Below are 7,595 nucleotides of genomic sequence, written 5' to 3' on the forward strand. Positions count from 1 at the left end.
TTAAAATAGTGAGCCTTTGATTGCCCAATTTTAGGGACTGATGAAGGTTTTGAGTTGAAATTTTGAGTAGAAGACCTTCAAAAAAGCCATTTAAAAATGCTTAGAAAATCGTGTGAAAATAATATGAAAAAGTTTCAAACATTTGAACATCTGGATCACTTGATTTCTCACTAAGAAGGATAGGACAGTTGGAGAGAAGAAAAGGGTCAAAGATACAGAGGTTGGACACATGAACTAGAATAGGTTCCTCATCTTATGTAGCTATTAATGACAAGATTCAACACAGGTGCCTTGGGAATTTAGATTGAAGAAGCAAAAGTAGTGCAAGTTTATGAAAGTGATTGGGTATAAAGAGGGTATAAATCATCAAAAAAGGGCAAAGAATGTATAAAAAAAATGATCTTAAACCCCATTTGCAAAAAACCTATAAACCATCTTCAAAATTGAGAACTTTGAGTTTTTGGCAATTTGAGCTATTAAAGTGCACAACTCCACATTTTTGAGCTTCGTGGCTCCATAGGTGTGCAGGTCCATAGCTTTGCAAGTCCACAGCTCCACATTTTTCATGCAACTCTACAAGTCCATAGCTCCATAGGTCCACAGCTCTACAATTCAATGGTGAGCTGATAGTTGACTACTAGTTCCAAAAATAGCACTTTCCATGCATCAAGAGTGTGTTTTGATGGCAAGTTAACTCTGGCACACACCTAGAGAAGGGCTAGCTTCTATTTTTGGCACCTTCATGCACTTCCACTTTGACTGATGGCTTCCTCCTACTTTCTTTCTCATGCTTTCATTTTTTTTGACATGTAAAGGGCTCGTGCATCCAATTAATGAATAAAATATGGATGAAGTCATTCTAAGCACTATTTAGAGTGTTAGTTTGTATATGTTTAGTTTGTTTTAATGTTTTAAAAGAATTTTATTGCATCAAGATATCTCTCACTCTCAACACAAATTGAGGAGACAATTTCTTATAAATACCCTATTGTAAAATGTAACAAGGGCCATTGTTATTATGCAATAAAATTATGCTTTTGGTGCTAGCATTCGAAGTGTAGTTATTCTTGCCTAAATATGTCATTGTTTTGTGGATTTTATTCATGAGATTGTGATTGAGCCAAAGGTTTATTGTGCTTTTTCTAGTTGTGTGATCTTTTAGTTCTAGTGTTTGCTACTAATATATGAATTTTGCTAACGTAACAAGCTAGAGAAGAGATCACTCAATTGTATCTAACTAGCTTTTTGTCTCACATGAGCACACTTGTTGTGGCCTTGTGATTTGATGAAGAGTGAAATATCATTCAATTTTTTAAAGTTTCTCACCAACAATTACATCAGTGGATTCTAGGAAGCATTGCTCCTATTTTCATTGGTTTCCTACTAATTTTTTTGAAGGTTTAACTCGCAGCGTGTTGTGTTCTATAGCTTATGTCTGTTTAGGAATTTTAATTTCAAGTCATTTGATTTCATGTTATTTGCTTTCAGTTTTGTTATTTTCTTTGCTAACCCCTTGTTAAAATAGGACCTCATATTAGTTGCATTGTTAGAGTTGCATTCATTGAAAAACAGAAAATACAAAAATATTGTTCTCTTTTGATGTGATATTTTGAGAGAAAAAATACATTTACTTTGATCTTGAGATAAAAGAGGTTTTAGAACCAGAAAAGGCCTCCTTGTGAACATTCACATTTATCTTCTATTGAGTAGATTTTGGTATGTCGTAAGACAAATACTAAACCTTGGAGTGGATCCTTAAAAAGATTTTTTTTTCAAGAGAGAAATTATGCAATGGATTCCTATTGTTGACCTCATGCAAAATGAACTCCCAACACAATACAATATGGATGCAAGTGTTTTTGTCTCTTTAGCTTCAACTTGGTGACCATCACTTCTGAAACCATATTGTTAGTACTTCCACCATCAATAATCACATCACAACACTTATCTTCACATATGCATCTTGTCTGAAACAAGCTCCTTCTTTGATTAGGTTCATTTTCACCACTCAATAGGACTCTTCTATTAAATAGGACTTCTCCTCTTTCAGCATCTTCTAAATGTGATGATCTAGCATCTTTGTCAACATATGAAACCCTGGCCTGGCCTTCTATTTTTTGATCTATTTTTCCTTAGCATTGGATACATTCAAATGCTTTATGCCCTTCTTCTCCATAGTGAAAACATTTCTCATGGAAGCCTCCTCTTCCAAAGTCATGTCCTCTACCTCTTCCTCTTTGATCTCTATTTTTATCATCATGGAAATGATTGGAATTTTTTCTCCTCTATTTCTGACTTTTATTCCTACTCTCATCCTTGTTCTTTTGATCATCATTACTGCCTCATTATGATCATCTACTAGATCTTCCACTATGACCTCTTCCGCTATTCTTGTTATCAAAACTCTTGCTCAGTTTCTCCTTAACTCTTAGGGAAAAGTGGTATGGCTCCTCAATATTGGTCATTCAAACCCAAATCATCTTATCCTAAATGATTAGCCTTAACCCATTAAGATAACGAGCAACTTTCTCCTTATCAGCTTCTGTATGGTTGGTTCTAATGAGAACTTGGTATAACTCTTTGTTATACTCTTGAACAAGTTTTCATGCTTGCTTTAACCCTTGCATTTTCTTCAACAAATCAAGCTCATAATTCATAGGAATAAATTGTCACTTTATTTTAGCTATCATCAGATCCCATCTAATGATTTTTTCCTTTCCCTTTCTATTTCTCTCTAACTAAACCTACTACCACCAAATCTTTGCATGTCCCTTTAGTTTTTCTTTCACAAACTTGAACCTATCACGATAATCAATATCTTCATACTCAAAGTACTCCTACAGTTGATTAATCCAATTGATCAACTCCTCTAGGTTGACATATCCCAAAAATGTAGAAACTTCAAACTTAGGTCTTTTCCCAATCGTGGAGATGGCCCTAAAAAGCCTTTCTTGCTCTAGGTTGAAAACTACCTCTACTTCAACATTTTCTTCTATTTCATCCTCATCCTCGCTTTCATCTCTTATGAGAAGATTTATTACTCTAAAAATTTGTTCTTCAAATGCTTGCATTTGTCTTTGGAGAGCTCTAAAACCCTCTTGTGTAACACCTGCAACTCTTCCACCATGCTCTCTTTGTGGACGCATTTTCATGCTTCATTGAAACCCTAGTGAAAACTACCTCACAATTAGTAATTTGTCTACAAGCTTGGCATGAACCATGGTCCTGGTGCAAACTACCTCATAGTCAACAATCTATCCATACACTCAAGAACAACTAGGCTCTAATACCACTTGATGAAAGATGCTCCCCTAAATACCATAAACACATAACACAAACCAAAAAAAAAGCAAATGCGAGAAAAAAATATGGACTTCTTATTTGCACCACAAATGTAGAACTACAGAATTCACAAGTACAATATGCTAACCCACATGGGTGCCTTCATTACAGTAATCTGCAAAACTAAGCTATAAACTACCACCCAAAGCTATCCTAGATAATGTTTAGGCCTTTCTTAAATAGGTTATTTTGTGCCACCTAAGATAGTTCTAGACATTGAAACTTAATACCTAGGGCCGACAGACCCTAACAATACATATAGAGTCAACCAGATACATATTTGACAATTATTTTAGATATTTCGAGTAGGCCAACTTTGAAAGGCATTAACTCATGAACTGTTGCTCTAATTGGCTATTATAAACACTTTTTAGAAATGCCAACTTCTGATCTACAAGCTTGGAATAGTACAAGAGCCCTTTCATTGAGTTTTGGACCTCATCCGGACACTCTGAGGCCTCCAATGGTGAGCCTAAAGATTTTTCTACAAAATTTTCCAATTAAAAATCCACAATAACTTCTCTATACTTAAGTTGGAGCAATGAGATTTTTATGGTAGGCTTATAATTGTAAAATGAACCTTCATGTAGAAAATGAGAACATTCTGAGCTCATATGAGAAACTTACTAAAAATAGCAAGCTCCCATAAGTAGTAACTACCTTGTCTACTAGTCCTTATTAAACTAGAAAATAATGAAAAGAAAATTTATTTGGGTGATGCAAGATTTCTCTTACACCCAAGATGCTCTTACATCAATTTTACATCATGGCCTCAATCTTATGAACTCCATTGGTAGATGAGCAAGCTATTGAGACCACAACAACAGACTGACTTGCAGAGGAAGTAGAAATAAGTGCTACAATAGGTTGATGATTGGGCATGTTAGGAACAAAAAGGCATTGGAGGCCTTGGAGCTAAATTCCCTCCTTATATCAAGATATTTTCTACTCTTATGGAAATCTCATAAGCATTTGGTAAAGTGTCCCCTCCTGTAGATTGCAAAGTGGTACCAATATCACTATTAAAGGCCCTAAGGTAATATAAGAATGCATTACCAGGGGAATTCATTATTGCAGTAGGTATTCTATCACGTGTCTCTTGAAACCAATAATTAAAATTAGCCATATATTCATGGGGTGCTCTCTTGATAGTTGTCAGCTGCTCTAAAAGTGGTAGATGGTCACTTTTTTTCCTCAAAATGCTTACAAAGCCCTATTGCTAACCCACCCCAATTAATAATAGAGTTACGAGGGAAACCTCTATACCATTGTAATGTTTTTCCTTTCAAGGATGAAGCTAGAAGCCTAACAACAATGTATATTACAGAATTTTGAAATCTCTTGAATATGTTCCATAGGGGAGATGGAAGTTTCACAAGTGAAATGAGGTATACTTTGAATGTCATGTCTTTGAGCCAAAAGGAGAGGACTCCTACAATTAAAGGTGGTAAATGCATGTGCTCTAGGCTGAGCCTTATGGAATAATGACCTATTTATATGAAAAGATGACAACCTAGGCTATGATCTATCAATAGGATAAGTGGAAAGTGATCTTGCAGGTCTATGTGCTACTATTTAACTCCTAACTAGTGATAGAGACAATCTATTTCTCCTTTTTCTATGGTCTGAAAATGAAAGCTTGGTGTATGGAAAATTACCTCTAGAAGATACCCTTGTATGAGCTTTGGGCATGAATCACAATAACCTGGTCTAGAAACTAGATATATTGTAGGATAAAGTCACCAAGTACTTGAAAATAAACCTCTTGAAGGTGTGAAGATACTGAGAGCAACAATATATTCTTAGCACATATTGGAACATTTCCTCTTTGATATCAATGAACTTATAAAGCTTCAACAATTTTTCCCACTGGGCATGCCAAAAAATGTTGAAACAACCTTGCACCCTTTCCTAAAGTCTTACCTAAAGATAGCCTCGTGTAACTTGGAAACAATCTTGATAGTGTGGGACTTTGTGACTTGAGATTGATTCTCCAGAGAAGGCCAGTTTCCTTACTATCAAGATGCACCTAACTAATGCTTAAGAGGAAAATGGAGAATGAATGCATGAAAGAAAACTACCTAATCTAATCTAAGAGGAGGTGATACACCAAATAGTATGTTCAACCTTATCTCTACCCCAAGAATGCATAGTTTACAATATAACCTCAAAGTATACTAGTTCAATCCTTGCTTGATCCAACAACCATATGTAGATCATAAACCAATAGAATGCTATAAGGAAAAGACTTCACTTTATATCTTTCAAAAGCCAAGTAGATATGATCATACAGTTGAGAAATATAGACAATACATTAGCACGAGGCAAGCAGGTATTGTACAGTATATTAATGGAAGAAAAGAGATACAATAGAGGAATATATCGACTCAAAGGAAAAATGAAATTATAGTAGTAGAGCATAAACATACAATACTACAAAATTAGAGAAAAGATTGACCCTAAGGAGGGTTACAAGATCTACTTTTATAATGCAACCATAACTTAGATAGCTTATGTTGGTTTGATTTTTTACGTATTAAATTTTCTTAGAATCATGGTAAGAAAAATTAGATGTGAGTCCTCTTGTTAGGCCCTAGGGTTTTAGGTTTTGGTCTCGTATTTTTTATATCTTTTTAAATCTATGTCAAACCCTAATTCTTGCCTTTTAAAATTTTATCCTGGCATGAAAGTTTTAAAAAGGATAAGTGATGCTTTCAGGTCTTTGTGAGTCCTTTTGATGAGGTTTTATCCTGACCATTGGATCTGTTTTAAATATACAGTTGTCGCATACTCGCTATGAAAAGATTCTTGAAGATTACACATAGTGAGGTAGTGACCATCAGATATTTGTGTTTGTGATACTAAAAAATGAAGTCTGACATCGAGAATTGTATTAACGTGAATACATTATGACACGTGCTATGTCCCAGGCTTGTCAATTTTTAAAATAAACACACATGAAGCCCGTAAATGGTGTCACCAGCATCCAAGTTTCTCTAAAAATTCACTAAGTCGCTATCAAAAAATCCATGTGACTTACCGGTGGCGACATAGCAAATGCTCAGATTTTGCGAAAGGCAGTGTCCTTTTAAAAGTTGATGTGACCGTGAAAATTCCCATGCAAGCTTATAAATGTGCATGACTTCCTTCTATGACACCAGTTTTGATTAGCAAGGTCCCAATCAATGTGTTTCTATTTTTTTTCACCATAATTGTGAACCCTTCGGAGGTCATTATATTGCTAGCCGCAAAATCACAAATTTTTCGATAGCGACATAGCGAGGGCCTAGTCATTGCAAAAGATGGCATCCTTTTGAAATAAGAAATGATTTTGAAGATCCCGAGGAAAATATTATGCTAGTTGTGTTTGCTTCAGTACAATTATTTTCATTCATTCTTTTATTCCCTGGCATAGGTTTTTGATGGTTACCAGAAAATTGCTATATCGCTAGTCGAATATTGGTAATGTTGTCGATAGTGATATAGCAACCCGCCTGAAAATAATAAATGTAGCTAGGCCAAGGACATGAGATGTCACCAAAGGTTTAAAACAATGTACATATGTGTGCTAGCATGTTAAGCCAGCTTAGTGACAAAAGTATCCAGGACCCATTCCCCATGTATAAAATCTACAAAAAATTTTGATCGGTAGATCAAACCAGTATCAATGACCATCGTTAACTCACTATGGAAAGATGTGCAAAGGTTATGTATAGTGAGTTAGCAAGCAAGGGACCCACCACTATTGCAGTAATGTGTCATCCACAAGATCAAGTATGGATCAATGATGCTTGTTAACTCGTTATGGAAAGATGTACAAAGGTTATGTATAGAGAGTTAGTGAGCAAGGGACCCACCATTGTTCTCTTAAAAGTTGTTTCAAATATCTGCTACACAATCAAAGAAAAATCAATGGTTGTTGCATACTCACTATGGAAAGGTGCTTGGAAGTTATATATAGCTTGAGGTAGCGACTTGATGACACATGTCCCCAGTCATCGATGGGCCTAGTTTGAAATGCCAACATTAGATGAAAGGTATAGATGGAGGTAGTTTATTAGTTTGACTACCAGCATGTTAAGAAGAAAAGTGAGTCAGCTTAGTTTTCATTCCTGGATCGTAGGATTTTTCAAGGATCAATGGCGCAAATTTAAAAGGAAGTGTGATGCCATTCTATTTTTCTATTTTGGGATTTATAATGAATGAAAGCTTTGTGTGTGGGAGAAATAAAGTATAATACAGGAGATTTCATT

Source organism: Cupressus sempervirens, chromosome 1 (assembly GCF_028749045.1).
Source record: "Cupressus sempervirens isolate cs-2001-9-10 chromosome 1, ASM2874904v1, whole genome shotgun sequence".
Classification (NCBI taxonomy): domain Eukaryota; kingdom Viridiplantae; phylum Streptophyta; class Pinopsida; order Cupressales; family Cupressaceae; genus Cupressus; species Cupressus sempervirens.